Source organism: Branchiostoma belcheri, unplaced genomic scaffold (genome assembly GCF_001625305.1).
Source record: "Branchiostoma belcheri isolate BF01 breed outbred unplaced genomic scaffold, Haploidv18h27 scaffold22, whole genome shotgun sequence".
NCBI classification, from domain to species: Eukaryota; Metazoa; Chordata; class Leptocardii; order Amphioxiformes; family Branchiostomatidae; genus Branchiostoma; species Branchiostoma belcheri.
Window position 1 is genome coordinate 1878573 of NW_017803713.1, and position 6000 is coordinate 1884572.

The 6000-nt window shown below is 40.4% G+C and overlaps 1 protein-coding gene across 2 annotated transcripts in view; it reads left to right on the forward strand.

Annotated features, from left to right (window-relative positions):
• Positions 1-684: 684 nt before the first annotated feature.
• LOC109470321 (rho guanine nucleotide exchange factor 33-like) overlaps positions 685-6000 on the forward strand; it is a 25486-nt gene continuing 20170 nt past the window's right edge. For both annotated transcript variants that reach the window (XM_019769232.1, XM_019769233.1), the window contains exon 1: positions 685-1159. The gene's annotated coding sequence lies outside the window, so the exon portion shown is untranslated. The remainder of the gene's footprint in view (positions 1160-6000) is intronic.

Below are 6000 nucleotides of genomic sequence, written 5' to 3' on the forward strand. Positions count from 1 at the left end.
TGAACTGAAGCCTAGATTGTGACATTTGGAATGGATCAAAATTTATTGGGCCCAGAATGACAATGTTTCTGAATCTGCATAAATGATTGTTATTTAATTGGAAGATACAAAAAGTAGGCTGAAGAAGAGAAATACATGTTATTGCATACTACTGTATGTGCAGATTGTGTTTTTATATCAACAGCGCCACCTGTTGGATATAGATGTCATCACAGCAAAAGAATGAACAAGTTTTGAATGAGTGACTGCACAGCATCTTTGTTAATCTTGTTACGAGATGTATTGTTAACATTAAAACTGGGCCATAGTAGCTCCGTGCCCTTGTAGCTCTGTGGCATCTGACACCCTACGTAAACTTGTTGCTGTGATTCCACCTCATGGTCACAGGGTGCCCTCTACCTGAGACCTGTACCGCAAAAATGAAATGTAGAAACCAGCCAATTTTGGGTAATTTACAAATGGAGCCAAAAACAGCCAACCAGTCCCTATATCTGGCCTCAGCTGACTTCTCTGGCTTGTCGCCCCTCTGTTTCTGTCAGTATGTACATGTATTATGTAATTACTACGGTATTCTGCTGTGAAATGAGTCTGACGGAGAGCGCTAATGTTGTAGTACCACTGTTGAGGTTTAGATGGCGCTGCAGCAGCTCGCTGCAGAGAATCTGCCTCTTGCCTGAGGGGGGTTCCGTTGGTCACGTGACACAGCTTTGGGCAGGTTTGTCAGACGACAAAACCGAGGATCGGGTGACTTCTGTGTTCATTTGTCCACTTCTCGAGAGCTCTCTAGTACCTCACCTTCTTTCGTTCTCCCGGATTACCTTTGTGTGGTGACCAGAGGAGGTTTTTCCAGTCGAGAAGTTGCGGGGGAGTCGGGTTTGTGTTGCAGAAGGGTGCGGGGAGTGAGTGGACACAGCAAACACCGTCTGGCTGGCGGTTGAATTGAACACTGTGGGGCGGCCATTGTTCGGGCGCAGTGAAGACACGTTTTAGTTCTGAGAAACTCCACTTTTTGTCCTCGTCGTTGTGGTCATTCGTTGCTTATTGTACAGACAATCTTCAACATGGACTTGGACAGCGATGGGCTGGATTTAATGAGGAAAATCGCCAGTGTTGACTGAGGTTGCGCTTGTTTTGTTTGACGGTACACTGGAGAGTTGAGGTGAGTTTTGAAGTAGACTAAGCAGAAAAAGTCTAATCTTATGTTTACATGTCCTGAATGATCTGTAAAATGATGTACTACGTCTATATTTGACATCCAACAACCAAACCTCCCTGGGATATGATCGTGAAAACTTTAAAACCGGAAGCAGGCGAGTGTCAGGGTTTTGAATCGTGCACAGTTCATTGTTGATGACTCACTCAGCTGAGCGAGTTGAGTCCGTTTTTCATGGGTCATCGCAGATAACTTAAAGTTTGCACACCGAGAAATCATTTGTCATCTACACCAGGTCAGACCCGTGTAACGACTTACCTTTCAAAACTAACCAGAGATAGTCCACACTAGAATCAATTCACAATATTCCGTAGGAAATTAGAACCACATGTATGAACAGCAACAACAATGAGAGTCATGAGGTCATTTTAAACAGTCGGCTACATTTTTGGGTCAAAGCGACAGCTTTGAACAGATAGCTTCCTGGATACCCAATCTCCAGCCGTCCAAAAGACCTTCAGGATGTTTATTGTTAAAGCCAACAATAGCAGCAGACATCGTTGTTTATGTATGTGTAACACCACCACGTATGTGATGTTCCGACCAGACCTGGGAGATCATTATATATGCGGGTCCGGACCAAAGAAATACGGCTGAGTATTTGGCCAGGTACCGTGACAAACTGTCTGCATACCAGCAGTACTGGTAATGAAATTGTTGCAGTGTTCCGTGAATATCAAGACTAGTGCCTAAATTCCATGATCTGGGTTCTTTGGTTACACTTGATTAAATGATAGTAATAGGATTGAGGATCCTCTCAAGCGTGTCTGACATCACCTCAAGACTACATCAAGCCTATTGATTGATCAAGCTTACATGGGCATGTAAACCAATCATACATGTTAACATTACATGTACATGATTGTGCAGTTTCATATGCGATTCATTTTTGCAGATTCACAAATGCCATGAACAGGTGTCAGATAGTCATATGGTACATGCAGCCATGGCACAATAATGACAATATACCTAGTAACTTGCTGGTAAGATCAAAACTGTGAAAACAAAAGCAGTGTATCCAGGTGTATCACAACAGTTCTCGTGGAGGTAATCAAAAGTTCATCACTTCTATATCCATCAACCATACAGAATTGATTTCATCTTCAATATACTTTTATGACAATATAGGGCAAGGGTGGACTTGACCTAATCCAAAGTACACTTTAGTTTACCTTACATTGATTTGGTAAAGTTACACTTGCAAACACGATTGCGGAAGAGTGCACCTTTGATTTGAGTGTTCTTCAAAAAAGGGTCTTGAAAGGTAGATCTTGGGATGCCGCTGCTTTTCCCAGAAACACCCAGAGTGAGTATACAAGAATATTGAGGAAAAATTGAATTTGGAATTGACACACCCAAAACAGGAAACTTTAAACTGCCAAAAAATCAACATAATGCTTTATACACATTTGTTGGTCACCTGGGTTTAACAGGCCCTAAGCTGGATACATGGTAAGAACTTGAGAAGGCTTGAGACAAAAACAAAATTGTGTTCAGTACACACAAGTTTGCTTTGATAGACTAACAGCAGGTATTATTATGTTCACCTGCTTTTGTTGAAATGAATATACTGAAAGGGAAGTATACCCATCACAATAAACTTCAATGCCTCCCTGTGTTCATTGCATTCTCATTTATACAAATGAGCACAACTCAACAAGTGAATCTAGGGCAGCCTGTACTTACATGGGCACTTTTTGAAATCTTTACCTCATTAACCGTTATACATGCCCTGTCTGCTTTTTTAATGCATGTGTATTCGTGTAACAAATATATGCACCTCATTTAGTTCGTGTGCTTTATTTGGAGGACACAACCTTATCTTGTATGCTTTTAGGTGGAGAAAGAAAACATAGAAGATAAGATTTTGTTTTCCTTACTGTATGTCCTTCCTGTGGTGAACTCGGGCCACCACAGCCTGCCTAGAATTTAGATATAGACCCTGTTCATACCAGACTTATATTTAGCGGTTTCAACCGGTTTTTCAAAAACCCGGCTAAAACCCTTAGCGTTCATACCAGACTTTTGATAACCGGCTTTGTAAAAATCCTGTCCGGTGAATATCCAATTAATCGGCCATGACTGCAGTTTGAATAACCGTTCCTCCCGCTCTTCTGATTGTTGTCCTTGGCCTTCTTGCTTGTATGCTGTCTTCAGTTTGTTTTTTTTACCTTAGTGCGGCACTGATCCTTTATCTTCAAGAAATCAGCCTCCTCCAACATTTTTGTTTCGGTAGAGTCCTCGCCCTCCCCCCTATGTTTTTCGAATTCAGCGATCAACTCCTGCTCTCCAAAAATACGTATCGGGAGCGTCTCGTCCACCGACCAGGTTGCGTTGGCTGATTCCATCGCAAAAATGAAGAGAAATCGTGGAAAAACAGTGGAAATGGTCTAAACAGCGCGATCAAAAAAGCTTGCAGGTCGCACACGGCCAGGATGCTGACCCCGTGACCCCAGAATCATGACGCAAAAACCGGTTCAATAAACCCTTAGCGTTCAGACCAGGCTTTTCGGTGGAAAAACCCATCAAAACCCCTCAAAAACCACCTCCCGAGGTGGTTTTTGAAAATCGGATTTAAACCCCTAAAAAACCGGTTAATTTGCGTTCACACCAGGTTAAATAAAAACCGGTTTTTGAAAAACCGGTTGAAACCGCTAAATATAAGTCTGGTATGAACAGGGTCATAGATCACAGTACATGTTTGTAATTAGTCTGAGTGGCAAAGAAGCCTTATGACCTTTTTGTTTGTGTCATAATTGAGTTAATTGATCTTCATACAAGGCTTAAGTTGTTCAATATCAAAAGATATCAAGGTAGGCAGTGTGGGTATGGAATATGTTCTTCCAATTAGAGCAAAAGTTGGTGGAATGATAAGAAATTGTTAGATGTAAATTACTGTGTGAACTTTGGCCAGATAGCAAATGTTGTTAATGTAATAAACAGGGTTAGAAAGTAGATAGTAACCAACACTGCAGAGGCATGGGCACTATGTCACCTAACATTTGCACCACCCTTTCCTTAGCTTGTCAACACCAATTTTGGGTTCCTTGACACCCGTGACATGTAGCGTCTCATTGTCTACAAAATCTAATATAATAGAAGGCACTGCCTGTAGGAAAAGGAACTATGTATGGAACACTATTAAAGCAATTAAAAGTAAATGCTACACCTGTATTCATGGTTGCTATGCAATGATACATACAGGCTAACAGGTTGTCTCAGTATTCCCACAACCTTTGAGTAAGGTATTTATTGCCTCTGGCTCAAATGAGTCACAACAGAGATGAAAGTGTTCAGGTGTGGGATATTGCCCCTTTTGTGTGTGTTATCATTGCCTCGGTGTGTTTAAGCTTTTCCCAGCAATCAACTTTTATTCCCTTCCCCAATGTCCACAATCATTATGAAAGCAATCTGTCACACTTCAGTTGTTTTGTAGTATCATTTATAGCAGCCGTATGTTTAATTTCTTTGCTTCACACTGGGGCCTAGCTCTAATACTAGTAGTTGACTGAGCCCTGCAATGTTTTTCATGCTCATACTCAAAGAAAAGTACATTATACATCTGTATTGTTCAAAGGCACAAGCTTTCAGACCTTTGACTTTGAGGGATAGCCTGGAAACATGCTAGTGGTGTGCCAGTACATGTATTTTTGCCTTGATACAATGATAGAATCTTAATGACACAGTATATTTTGTTAATGCTGTGTGTGGTTTAAGATTTCATAAGGCATTACATTTGAACTCGGTTGACATTTCATAAACAGCCTGTCTGGAGCTGTTTTGTCTTCATGTCAGCGAGCTGGCTGCAGTAAGCTGTACATGTATGAACTATATTCTGGAGTGAAGTTATGCAAATAAACATGTCTGGGGAAAAGCTGACTTCAAAGCATTGATTTATAAGTTAAGAGCTTTTTGTTTGAGTGTGCTAACATGGGCTCGAAATTCATTTTTGGGAATAAAAAAATTAGGTGCACAAATAATTTTTTGGGTGCACCATATAAAACAAAACCTAATTACAGCTCTTACTGCTCCTCTTCTGAGCTTGGATCTGAAATAGATTCTTAAACTAGTGCTACAACAAAGATTTTATTATTTTTCTGACACTTAGATGCCAAGAATATCCTGTATTACTGTATACATTTAATACGTACAAAAATACCTACAAAAATATTTGGGTGCACAGCTCCAATTTTGGGTGCACTAAGGTGCACATGCACCCAGTATTTCGAGCCCTGGTTTGTGATTTGTTATTCAGTGTGTGTCATTGGCCATTTGGTGTATGACCATGAACTTGGTTATTTATAATCATACAATTACATCATACAATCAGTGGTTGCCAGAAACATTTAATACTGTATTGAATACAGAGTGATAATAATACATGATGACATCGATGTGAGTTTACACTTATGTTTTTGTCAATATAAATCACATGTCTAGTCAAACCACAGTACTCTGGCCTCATTGAATCATCAGTGGTGAAATATTGATGACTTTGCTTTTAATTATGCCAGATGAATGGTAGATTCTGTGGTTTTGTCTGTGGCAGGTTATCATTGAAGTCCTTTTAGAATAATAAATTTGATCAGATTGAAAGAGGGCGCCCTAAAATTACTGAAACCTGTGGTATGATATAGTCACTAGGGACCAGACTAAAACTGATGTATGTCAGATGTGTGTTATTGTGAAGCTTCTGCTCAAGATCAAACATGTTGCCTCTGCTGTAAAATACCCCACAGCTAAGCATAGTGTACATATCCAGAGTCAACCATAACTATTGGTTATAG